At 41.5% G+C, this 13,855-nt stretch overlaps 1 protein-coding gene across 1 annotated transcript in view; it reads left to right on the top strand.

Moving 5' to 3' along the window:
• The window catches only part of DIPK2B (divergent protein kinase domain 2B), a 50,626-nt gene that overhangs the window by 9,494 nt on the left and 27,277 nt on the right, over positions 1–13,855 (top strand). The window lies entirely within an intron of this gene.

Raw genomic sequence — 13,855 nt, 5'->3', positions numbered from 1 at the left:
ATCATCCTTCTTCATTCACTCCAGCACAGCCATGGCCCTCCACACACATCTAGCTAAGCCCGTGGGTGCAGAAGATGCCACCTCAGAAGACTGAGTGGCTCACCTTCAGCAAAGATGAGAAAGGAGAGGCTCACCCCAATCTCCCTGCCACGACAAGGAGGGAGGACTTGGACTGGCCTTCTCATGGGGATGCTGAGGCTGCTTCTCACACTCCCTGGGCCACTAGGTCCTTTACATGGGTACCTCAGGCTGCCTGAGTGAATTCTGGGCACTAACAAACCCTCTGTTGGTCTCTGCAAGATGACAGACATAGAGTAAAGAAGAATCACTGGTCCCTGGATATTCTATCCATGTAACAAGACCATCGGGCTTTGTGCTTAGGTTGTGTGGTGTGATGGTTAATTTTATGTGTCAACTTGATTGGGCCATGGGATGCCCAGCTATATGGTCAGACGTTATTCTGACTGTTTCTGTGAAGATGTCTTTGGATGAGATTAATGTTGAGATCAGTAGACTGAGTAAAGCAGATTTCCCACTCTAATGTGTGTGGGTCTCAGCCAGTCGGCTGAAGGCCTGAATAGAATAAAAAGCTGACCTGCTCCCGAATAACAGGGAACGCCTCCTGCCTGACTGTCTGCATTTGAGCAGGAGCATTGGCTTTTTCCTGCCTTCAGACTCAAACTGAAACATCAGCTCTTCTTGGGTCTCAAGCCTGCCAGCCTTTGGACTAGAACTATGCATTGGCCCTCCTGAGTCTCCAGCTTGCCAACTGCAGCTCTTAGGATTGTCAGTCTTTATGGTCACATGAGCCAATTTCTTATAATAAATCTCTCTCCATCTATCTATCTGTACATCCTATTAGTTCTGTTTATCTGGAGAACCCTGACTAATACATGTGGAAACTGCTTTGAAGTCAGGAGGAATCAGGTTGCTGGTAACAGGGCCATCATAGAACATTGGATACACCTGAGCTTTCCAATGTGGTGCTTTTGCAGTCCGCACTCTGTGAATTTATTGGCATTGAGTGGGAAGGGAACAAACCAGAGGAAGTCAAGGTGTCCAGGCTGGAGAGATGTTGGCAAGATCCAACATGCGGGTCTTGGAGTTGGTGCAGGAGACACGAAGTGGAGGCTTATGTAGAAGAACCCCATGGTGGCTACTCAACATGGGGCAGAAACAGAAGACAGAGGTCAGATACCAAAGCTCAAACCATGGTCAGTGTGCAGTCCCCTGTGCCTCTCTTTCTGCCCTTTCATGCGCGAGCTTTGCTACCCACCATATGCCATTCACAGGCATGGAAAAGACCACTGTAAGACCTCCTCCATTTTGCCTCACATATGTGCTCAGGAGCAAACAGAAGTCCCCCAGAAGAGCAAAACAGGGTAGACAAGGAATTGTTTCAGAACCCCTTGAAGACCCTGTCACCTCTTACTGCCTCCATCATTGTCGAGTTCCATTCTGAAGAGTATAATTTCTCCAAGGCAAGCCTCCCTCCATCTGGGACCTGGACAACATACCAAAGGAAGGAACTTTCTTTTTCTTTTCTTTTCATTTTTGAAATGGAGTCTCGCTCCATTACCCAGGCTGGAGTGCAGTGATGCAATCTCGACTCACTGCAACCTCCGCCTTCTGGGTTCAAGCATTTCTCCTGCCTCAGCCTCCTGAGTAGCTGGGATTACAGGTGTGTGCCACCACACCTGACTTAATTTTTGTATTTTTTGTAAAGACAGGGTTTCACCATGTTGGCTATGCTGGTCTTGAACTCCTGACCTCAAGTGATCCATCCATCTCAGCCTCTCAAAGTGCTGGGATTATAGACATGAGCCACCATGCCTGGCCAGGAAGGAACTTTCTGGTGTGCAGGATACACTTGGGATTCTACTTAAGGTAGCTAGACTGACATTAGGCTTTGAATTAAGGAAAAGGTCCTCTTTTTCTCACCTTCCAGATACTTCCATAATAACAGTACAGTAAAGATTATCCCAAGGGTCCTAACAAGTTCAAAGTAACCTGCCAGGTACAACTTTTGCGGTCTGCACTCTGTGAGTACATCTTGTGTCACCTACCTTGATGAATGTAGACACTGGGGTAGAGGGAAAAGTTCCCCGGGGCCTGGAAACTCTGGTTGAGTTTTGTATCTGCCACTAAAAGCTATGGCAAAATGAGAAGAAGGAGCAGAGACCCAGTAAGAACACAGAGCTTCCATTCCTGTTAATCCATCCAATAAGTTTCATCAACTGTGCTATGACATCCTGGGTATTCAAAGATGAATCAGACGCAAGCTCCACCCCGCCCCCAGAAGCATATGGCTCAGTGGTAGAGATAGGAAAGGGCACACATCATCACAAAGCCATGTAATTGACATGCCGATACTGTGCTGAGACAAAGGACACACTACTGACTTGGGTCCTTCACTCCCTGACCAATTGACCTAGGATTTAAGCTCCAAATTTCCCCAGTCTGCTCTGATATTCCTCCTCCAAAAATGAGGTGGGAGAAGGGCTTCTGGATGATCTCAAAGGCCCTCTAAGCGCTGATATTCTTTGACAATGTGACTCTGCTTCATTTATTTAGCAAATACTGATTGAATACCTACTAATCACCAGGAGCTATGCTGGGTGCCTTGATTTTCTTATTTCTCAAATGACAGAAAATAGTACCTGCTCTGTCTGATTCATTTATCCTAATGAGCTTATAGACAAGAATATGCCTTAGAAGTCCATCACTATGGAAATGCACAGCAGTATTCTTGTAATAAGTGAATCTCTTTCTTCAATTTGTTGTGCTAAAATTTCCTCTACCAATTTTGTCATCTTGCATTACATGCAGCTAAACAAGCTTTTCTTCTTTCTGCTAAAACAGCATCTATTAACAACATACTGGTAAGACACGGCCAAAACCAGAACAATTTTCACTTTACTTTGGCTCTCCTGTAACCCATCTTTTCATCTCCGCTATAGATTTTTCTCTTCTTTATTAAAAAAAAAAAGAAATATTAGCAGCCATTGTATAAATTCTGCACAAACCCATTCTTCTTCTATCAGTTAAGCTCAAGGTCATTACTATCCTATTGTGGCCCCATCTTCTCTCTCTCTCCTCACCAAGAAGTCTAGAGACCCTTTGCCCTTAGGATTCCACAGCGGACCCAAGGTGTGCTGCTGCCACACTCTTTCCCACTTTCTTTTTTTTTTTTTTTTTTTTTTTGAGATGGAGTCACTCTCTGTTGCCAGGCTTGAGTGCACTGGCACGATCTCGGCTCACTGCAACTTCCGCCTCCCGGGTTCAAGCGATTCTCATGTCTCAACCTCCTGAGTAGCTGGGATTACAGGCATGCGCCACCACACCCAGCTAATTTTTGTATTTTTAGTAGAGACGGGGTTTCACCACATTGGCCAGGATGGTCTCAATCTCCTGACCTCATGATCCACCCGCCTCGTGCTCCCAAAGTGCTGGGATTACAGGCGTGAGCCACCACACCAAAAGCCGCATATTTTATGTTTCAATTTATAGCCAATGTCCAGAGTAGGCAAATCCATAGACAGAGAGCAAATCAGCAGTTACCAAGGGCTGAGGGGAGGGGAGAATTGGGAGTAACTGTTTAATGGGTTTCTTTCTGGAGTGATGAAATGATTTCTTTCTGGAGCGATGAAATGATTCTGGAATTAGATAATGGTGATGGTTGCACAGTCTTCTGAATATGTTAAAAGCCACTGAATTATATAATTTTAAATGGTTTAAATGGTGAATTTTATGTTATGTGAATTTTAACTCAATTCTAAAAGGGAAGAATAAGCCATAGAAACAAATTCACCTATGCTGTGACCCATTCACTTAGAGCCTTGTGATGGGTGGCTAATGTAATAATTTAATTTGTGCCAGGAAGTTAACAGCTAATGACATTTCACTGTTAGCCCTCTAAGAAGCCATTTGCATGTGAAGCCAATATTGCAATGCTTTCACTAGTTCATGCATGACTATCTCAGGCCTTCCTAATATACTCTTGCATTCTTCCCCTACTAAACCCAGATGTGGCCCCAGAATTATTCTCAGTAGTGTTCTAAGCTAGCAGCCTCTGTCTTTGATCTCAGCTGGAATAAAAGATGAAATCTCTGAGTGACCATCCCAGATTTGGCCAAATAGCTCTGTCCTGTTTTTCTGATGATAACCTATCAGATATGAGCCCTAATTTCTTGTTTGGAAATTATGACCTTTCTGTATTTATATGGGAGTTTCAGGAGCCAGCTGGGGAGCTATGATAGGTTGCATGGTTGGGAGACTTGCCTCTTCCTTCAACTCACACCTAATGGCCCAGTGTCGGCTCAGCCTACCTGTCAGGCCAGCCCCCTGGGATTCTCTCTGTGTGTGACTTAAGTGGGTTTTCTCTGATTTCCTCAAGAACTATTTTCCAACTGGGATCTAAGCCGGAGCCTTCCATTGTGCATATCTGCTTGTGTGTGTGTTGCTGTGTGTTTAGGGGAAGAAAAAGAGGCCACAAGGAGCTCACAGGCTCTGCTCAGAGAACTGACAAGGCAGAGATGAGAGGAGAAAAAAAATCAAAGAAATAAAAGTAAACGAAAGGAAGGAGGGATCTGGCCGGTTCAGGGGCCTCAGAACTTTGACTGTCAGCCCTGCTTATGAATAAATAAAGTCAACTTGGATGAAAAGCCCCAGTAGTCATCATCAGAGGCTGAGCCAGGGAGGCCCCGGCTCCCCTCCTGCAGGGCCAAATGAAGCTTTGTATTTAAGGACACTGAGTCTTGAGCCACAATGCGGTACAGCTGTAGCAGGGCTGCTAAGGACGACAGGACCAAGAATTAGAAAGAAGGTGAAACAATGCAATTGTCTGTGTGTGTGTGTGTGTGTGTGTGTGTGTGTGTGTGTGTGTGTGTATAGCACTTATGCTAATAACATCGTGACTTTTCTCCTCTAAAAGCTGCATTGTTCTGAAGGGAATATCCCACAGCCTAAATTACTAGCCCGCAAATAGAACCACAGCCAAGAACACCGCTCAGAGTTTATCGTCAGGTGCTTGTTCACAAAAACACAAAGAAGGCTTCCTCTGCTCTTATGCCAAGGGCAAAGAGGCAACCACTCTAGGCAGCACGTGGCTAATCAGAGGAAAACACATATCCTCCACCCTGTCCCACCATGTCCTGCTCCCCTCCCCTCAACTGTGATCCGATCTGACATTGTTCTAAACACGTTACTCCCTCCAAATGGCAATACACTAGATGGCCGCAGAGCCTTTTCTCCCACTAGATGGCAGTACAGAGTGTTCGGCCAGCTTTGTTTAAACAAGGACGGTTGGCTATTTTACTTCCTATGTCTCCATTCTTTTTTAAAATAGATAGAATAAGGGAAATCAGCAAATCAACCAAAATGCATGTTCATTATATAATCTAAATGCGAGTTTAGATGTAACTAATAAACAAGTGAAATTCCTTTTGTTTAAATGTAACTCCAAAATATGTAAGGGATATTTATAGGACCTATCCTGGGCACTAGGAGGGCGTAAGGGTATCAAGAAGGTCCTTATACTCTGGGAGATGACACCCCAATGAGGGAGCCAGACCCTATTCGATTTGTTCGAGTACAAGACACATTGTGATAAAGTGTTTTAATGAAGATGAAAATTTTATATTGGATTCACAGCTAGTTTTCAGACTATAAACATTTTAATTTGTCACAGGCTCTAGGTCAAGGATGCTTCAAAAAATTTCCGGTTTTTTTTTTTTTTTTTAAAGAACATGACTATATTGGTGCTGAAAAAGAAAAAATAGGCTGACTGGTGGCTGTATTATTTTCACACACATCTACCATTGGAGTCAAAGATGAAATGACTATTAGTGGCAAAGGAAATTTAAGCAACTAAGAATGCCTCCCCAGTACCGCACAGGGTAATATTCCCTGGACATCAGGGCGCATCCTCTGACTGAATGGTCTTGGAGAAACAGAGGCCCTTCAGAGGTACATCATCACTGTGAAATCATGAGACCCCATTCCTGTGTCCCTTGGGAGGTATTCAGAGAGCTGTGTTTGTCACCCATGGGAGTTTTGGGAACCAACTGGAGAGATATTATGGAAAAGATACAAGTCCCCTCTCAGCCCATTTTCTCCTTCCAGTCATGGAATTCGAAATGTTCAGAGCTAAAAGAACTAAGATTTTGAGTCATCTAACTTATTTAAGATTACAACCATTAAGACTTTGCCATCTCAACATTTGTGGCAAAGACGTTGTTTGGAATGGGTCAGAGACTAACCAACTCATTTCGAAACTTCCATTATGTCATAGAGTCATAGAAAAGAGACTAACAATCACCCAGTGTGCCCACTCAAATGACCTTTAAATTATTCTTGATGGATCTCATGAATGAAAATGAAACAGTGAAAAGCTTCCCCAGTCCTGACACAGACAAGTTGAGAAAGAAAAAGGAGGCAAGAGAAGACTAGGGGAAAGATAGACATGACATAAGTCACCAGTGGCTCCTTCCAGATGATGCTCAAATACAGAATACAGGCAGCCCCCAGCCGAAACATAACCGAAGCCTGAACAATCATCAGAACAGATCATACAAAGCAAGCTTTGCCTTTACAGGGCTTTAGGCTTTCCCTAAACTTAGATGTTACCAATCAAGCCCCTTTTTCAAAAAATCAAGGCATCCTTTGTTCTACACAATTCCTTTGATATCTCATTATCCCTATTCTGATGTACTCAGAGACAAATGCTTTAGCCATTAAGTGTGATTTGGCCCAGAGACCTCTGGATTGGCTGTTCCTCTGTGCATGTCCACATGCTGTGAAGTAAGCAAAGGCTAAACTATATAATATATAGCATATATCTATAAAGAAAGTCACTTGGAAGACATCAATCAATTGATATAGTGATTGTGTTCTAACACAGTATTGGCAGCCTAATAAACAGCACATAATCACTATATCAATTGCTTGTGATATCGTGATTGTGTTCTGTTTATTAAGCCACAAAACCCCTCAATACATTTTCTAAAGTAGAAATGTGAAATATCATTTTATCTAATCAAAAGAGAATAACATCAGACGTTAACAATAAAAAGGGAAAAAAACCTGCCAAACTAGAAATGTAAAAACATTACCTTTTAAGCCACAGAGCAAATAATCGAAACTGTAATAATATCAGGGTAATAACAATGATTAAAACTCTTTATTTCCCCAATCTATGATTTAGCCTTTGCCAAATCACTGCTCAGAGGAAAATTGAAAATCAATCCAGGATTCTGTTAGGCTGCTGTCGACAAAAGTTTGGTCATTAATGTGGAGAAATAATACAAAAAATATTAAAAATGAGTATTAATTTATTCCTAATTCAAGGGCACTTATGGCAGTAATAATTTTTATAATTGTGTCAGCTCTTCTCAGGATTATCAAGAGGTCTATGGAAGGCATGATTTGTAAACCTTTTGTGTGGGTTAAGCAGGGAATAAGTATATATTTATTCCTGGTTTATATATGAGGGCAAACCACAGAGCAATATATCAATTTGTTAAAGATCAAAATCTATTTCTACTTACTGAATTACATGTATGTCATAGATTCTTGGGGTTGAAATAAATTTGAAAGCTCAGCAATTTGAACTCTAACATTTTTGCATCCTTTCTGTAAGGCAAAGGGTCATCTATCCTATCATACAGTGACAGGAAACTCACTACCTTCAGAAACAGCTATGCCTTCTTTGACAGAGCAGATACTTGGAAAGTTCATCTCAAATCTGTCTTCGTGTAGCTCTCGCTTGTGTAAATTCTTTCTGTGCCTTGGAGTCAGACAGATTATACATGACATATGCCCTCCCATACAAGCAGCCCTAAATCCTGGCTTCCCCTTTGTAAACATCCCCAATTCTCTTTCCCATCTTGGCATTCCCCTCATACTGAAGCTTCTTAAATGTTATGTCAACTAAAACCCCTTCTGTAGCTAGATTTTCATTTACAAGGACAGAGCCTTTTGTTTATCCTGTTATATATGATCTTCTTATATTAAATCCATTATTCTAGCCTGTCAACTTGATTCTGATACTTACCATACCCACTGTCACCCCGAGTACATATTATTCTCAGTTTTGATGAACACAATTTTTAATCCATGTCCTCAATAAAAATTTAAACAGAGCCGGGCATGGTGGCTCATGTCTGTAATCTCAGCACTTTGGGAGGCCGAGGCAGGTGGATCACCTGAGGTCAGGAGTTTGAGACCATCCTGGCCAACATGGAGAAACCTGTCTCTACTAAAAATACAAAAATTTGTCGGGAGTGGTGGTGGCCACCTGTAATCCCCGCTACTAAGGAGGCTGAGGCAGGAGAATCGCTTGAACCCAGGAGGTAGAGGTTGCAGTGAGCCGAGATCGTGCCATTGCACTCCAGCCTGGGCAACAAAAGTGAAACTCTGTCTCAAAAAAAAAAAAAAAAAAAAAAAAAAAAAGTTAAACAGAACAGGGCCAAATGAAAAGCTTTCTTTCTCTATAGGGGTTAGTCTGTTTGTTGTTAGGTAAACTCAGTTAACCAATTACTAATCATCTTAATTTTTCTATGCAGCCAAAATCTTGTTTCCCCTTTTCTTTTATAGGGTTCTCATGAGAATCACTGTTGAATGCCTCACTAAGGTTCATATATTCTAAGTCTATTGCATTTGTCTGATTAAAAATCAAGTAACCAGGTCAAAGAGAAGAAAAGTTGTTAGTCTGGAATGATTTGATTAAAAGAATCCTTAGTGACTCCTTAAGATCATCATTTCCCCTTCTGGAGGCTCACAAATTATCCTATTAATAACCTGTTTTTGAATATTTCCTGTGATCCAGGATCAGCCCACTAATCACTAATTTGTGAAATCTAGCCTCTTGCTTTTTTAAACATCGAAATGGATATTCCTGCCTTTTCTATTCTCTGCATTCACTGCCCATGGCTCAGCAATATCATGTGCCAGGTCTCTGGGAAACTCCCAGGCTGGGAAACTCACTCCAAACAATGAAGGCTTCCTTTATGCATTCTGGCTTTTCATTCCTGTTTACCACATTTTGCTTCACCTTTCTCACATCAAAGCCCCAACACCCGAAAAAGAAAACAAGCAAACGTTAGAAATGAAAATCGGGCCTTCATTTTGTTATCCACCAAAATTCTCCTAATGGCCCTATTGTCTTTGCTTTCTTCGTGCTCTGTGCTTTGTAGCATACAGCTATTTTTAAAGATTTTCAATTAAAGTATAAACTGCATACATAAACACATAAATCTTAAATGCATAGCTGGATAAATTTTCACTCGTGTATTCACTCGTGACCACCACCCATATTGACATACTGAACATTTCTGGCCCCTCAGAAGGCTCCTTCATATGCCTTCCCAAAAAAGACCACATCCTAGGGTGACCAACCATCCTAGTTTGCTTGGGACTATCCTGATTTTCACACTGAAACCACTCAGTTGCAGGACAACCTAAACAGTTGGTTACCCTGCCCCTTCCCAAAGGTAGCTGCTATTTTAACCTAAATCACCATGGATTCGTTTTATCTGTTTTTGATCTCTATTTAAATGGAATCATACAATATGTACACAACACATCGTGCTATTTATGTTGTTGTGTGAATCAGTGGGTGGTTTTCTTTTTCATTGCAGTATAATATTCCACCATGTGATGGTTTCACACTGTATACTTTCTACTGTTGAACATTTGGGCTGTATTTAGTTTGCACTGTTGTGAATTAAAGTTGCTACAAACATTATTGTACTTATCTATTTGTGAACATAAGCACACAGAAGTAGAATTGTTGGGTCATAGTATGTACATATGGACAGATTTAGTTGATACTGCTAAGTAGTTTTCCAAAGCAGTTGTGTTGATTTCCTCCTATTAGCAATGGGAGAAAGCATTCCAATGTTCCATATCTTCATCAACACTTTTATTGTTGGTTTTTAATTTTACTTATTTTGGTGGGAGTCTGGCAGTATATCATTGTATGGTTTGAATTTGCGTTTTTCTGATAACTAATGATGTAGAATCCTTTTTCATATATGTACTGGCTTCTTTGATCTCATCTTTGATAAAGTACTGGGTTTCGTTTGTTCATTTTTATTGGATTGTCTTTCTTATTAATTAGCACAAGTTATATTTATATTCTGGATACAAGCTCTTTGTAAGCTATGTATTGCAAATATCTTCATCCAGTTATGGCTTGCCTTTTCACCCTCTTAATGCTTTTTTTTTTTGAGACAAGGTGTCTCTGTCATCAGGCTGGAGTGCAGTGGCATGATCATAGCTCACTATAACCTCAAACTCCTGGGGTCAAGTGATCCTCCTGCCTCGGCCTCCCAAGTAGCTGGGACTGCAGGTATACACCACTATGCTCAGCCAATTTTATTTTTTTGTAGAGACAGGGTCTCATTGTGTTGTCTGGGCTGCCATAATTGTTTCTTTTGATGAATTGGAATTCTTAATTTTAATGAAGTCTAGTTTTTTAATATTTTATTATATGGTTAGCACTTTTAGTGCCTGTTTATCCCCTGGTTATGCAGATATTCTCTTGTTTACTTCTAGAAGCTTTAACATTTTATCTCTCCTATAGAGGTCTATAATACATCCCAAATTATTTTTTATGAATGATGTACAGTAGGGGTTAAGGGTTTTTTCCCCATATGAATATCCAATTGACCAAGCATCATATCTTAGAAAAGCCATTCTTTCCTCACTGAATTTCAGTAGAGTGTTTGTGAGAAATCAGATGACTATATATGAATGAATCTGTTTCTGGAAACTCTGTTGTATTCCATTGGTGTATTATCTAGCTTTGTGCCAATATGAAAGTGTATTAATTACTGTAGACATATAGTAAGTCTTGATATCCTGTAGTGTAAGGCTCTCTGATTTATCCTTCTTCAATATTGCATTGGGATTCTAGCATTTCCAAATAAATCTTAGTACCATGATAGAGCCAGCTCTACACAGTTTCACTGGAGACCTTCTGATTTTAGAGTCCCTGAAATTTTTGTCTTTCCCCAAGTGAGAAGTTTTTACTGACTTATCTTAGGCATTAACCAGCAGAAAACCCCTGTATTAGTCCATCTTGCATTGCTACAAAGGATTACCTGAGGCTGGGTAATTTATAAAGAAAAGAGGTTTATTTTGGTTTACAGTTCTGCAGGCTGTACAAGAAGCATGGTGCCAGCATCTGCTTCTGGTGGGGCCTCAGGAAGCTTCCACTCATGGTGGAAGCAGTAGCAGGGATCACATGGTGAGACAGGGAGCAAGAGAGAGGGAGGGAGGAGGTGCCAGGCTCTTTTTAATAACCAACTCTCATTGGAACTAATAGAGTGAGAACTCACTCACCACTGAGGGAGAGCATTAATCTATTAATGGGGGATCTACCTCCATGGCCCAAACACCTTCCACTAGGCCCCGCCTCCAACAGGGGGAATCACATTTCTTTTTTTCTTCTTTCTTTTTTTTTTTGAGACAGACTCTTGCTCTGTCACCCAGGATGAAGTGCAGTTGCACAGTCATGGCTCACTGCAGCCTCAACCTCCTAGGCTCAAGCCATCCTCCCATCTCAGCTTCCCAAGTAGCTGGGACTACAGGTGTACACCACCATGCCTGGCTAATTTTTGTATTTTTTGTAGAGACAGGGTCTTGCCATGTTGCCCAGGTTCATCTCGAACTCTTGAGCTCAGCAATCCTCTCACCTGGGCCTCCCAAAATGCCGGGATTATAGGCATGAACTATTGCACCTGGCAGGGATCACATTTCCACATGAGATTTGGAGGGACAGATATCTAAACCATACGAGTCCCGCAGTTCATATTCCTTGGAATATGACTCTTGATTCCAGAAATGTCTACCCAATTTGAGCGAGGAGGGAGGTGGCACAGTGATCCATTAGCATTCTTCAGAGATTGATCTCTCCATAGTTATCTTAGAGAAGAGACAATTGAGGTATTTTGATCAAGGGCAGGAGACAAAGTTGATGGGGAGCCTCTTGTTCAGGGGGATAAAGGGTGATTTCTTCAGGGGTTGCCTAGTAAGCTGACCCAAGTGCTTCTGAGGATTGTGTTTCAAAGACAAGGTAAGACACCAAAAGGAAAGGCAAGGGGCAAATCCTAATTTCCCTTCCATCATTGTATCTCTAGGATCAAAACTGTCTCCCAGCCGATAACATTCTGGGAAGGCTGACCCTGCATCTAGAGCCCCACCATGTACTAACTGTGGTGGAGACTTTTGGCACACCGTCATGTTTTTAGATTCAGCAGGTCGTCATTTATCTGTGGCACTTTCCAGTTCTAGGGACAAGACAGTGGACACTATATATGCCTGGGTAGGGGAAGGGACTCTAGAATATAAATGACTCTTTAATTAACCAACAAGTATAACTACCTTATAGCATCTTGAGATTGTTGCTTTCTTTTCATCCTAAAACTATAGTCCTTCCCTCAGGGTTCTGGATCTAAAGAACTCTACATGGCCAGGAGGGCTGCGTAACCTGTGGAAACTCATGAGGCTCACCTCATTCTTGACGTTCATTGTTCTTGGATCCATGTGACCTCTCTGGCCTACCTGATGTCCTGTCCATGGCCCAGTGGTGAAAAATTTATGCCCCTCCCCCCGCTTTTTGTTGTCTGTTTTACCTTAACACTTCAATCTCTCATAGCTCAGGGGGCCATCAGATTGTCTAAGCATATTTTCCTGCAAGAGGTCCCCACAACAGACCTCCTTCCCTCTGCATAGACCTCCTGGCTATCCACAGACAACTCTTCCCCCACAGCACCGTCAGAATCACCCCATTCATTGTGAGGTGGAAAAGCACCACTTCAGGCCTGCTTCAGAGAGCACTGTAACCCATCTCCTTGCTTCTCACCTTCCCTTTCTCAAAATACATGCTTAACCTGGCCACCTAGTGCCCTCCTAAGAAATGGATCTTTCCCTTTCCAGTTCAAAAACTTTCTTTGCTTCAATTTTTACTTTTATTTGTTATTAATAAAGTGATATATACTCATTGTAAAAATGTATAAAGTATATATACATATATGTGTGTGTGTATATATATATATATATATACATGTATATGTGTGTGTATATATGTGTGTATATATATTTAAACACAAAAAAATAGGGGGAAAAATCCCATTTCACTCAGCATTGGGTTGCCACAGAGGCAACCACTGTTAACACAGTGGTGTATATTCTTCTAGTCTTTTTTCTAGTCATATTTAACATGGTTAAAAATAAGTTGTATATAAGGCCGGGTGTGGTGGCTCATGCCTGTAATCCCAGCACTTTGGGAGGCCACGGCAGGCAGATCATGAGGCCTGACCAACATGATGAAACCCCATCTCTACTAAAAATACAATAATTAGCTGAACCTGGTGGCACGCACCTGTAATCCCAGCTACTCAGGAGGCTGAGGCAAGAGAATCACTTGAACCCGGGAGGTGGAGGTTGCAGTGAGCCAAGATCACGCCACTGTACTCTAGCCTGGGGGACAGACCAGAGTGAGACTCCATCAAAAAAATAAAGAAAGAAAGAAGTTGTATATGTAATATTGCATATTCCTCTATGGCTTAATATTATATCTCATAATTTCCTCCATATCATTAAAGCTGTTCACAAGCATCATTTCCTCACTGTACAGACCATAATTTTATTCACTATTGTTAATCGTCTACATTTTTATTATTATAAATAATGCTTTGATGAACATCTTTTTGCAAAGTCTTTGTCTGAATTCCATGTTAGGTCTTTGAGACAAATTTCCTTTTAAAAACTACCACATACCTGCTACTTTCTTTTTTTTTTTTTTTCTTTTTGAGACAGAGTCTCCCTCTGTCACCAGGCGCCAGGCTGG

The sequence above is a fragment of the Sapajus apella genome, unplaced genomic scaffold (genome assembly GCF_009761245.1).
Source record: "Sapajus apella isolate SASKATOON/1434 unplaced genomic scaffold, GSC_monkey_1.0 scaffold103, whole genome shotgun sequence".
Lineage (NCBI taxonomy): Eukaryota > Metazoa > Chordata > Mammalia > Primates > Cebidae > Sapajus > Sapajus apella.
Note: the sequence above shows the minus strand (reverse complement) of the source record. Positions and strands in the feature narration are given on the sequence as shown.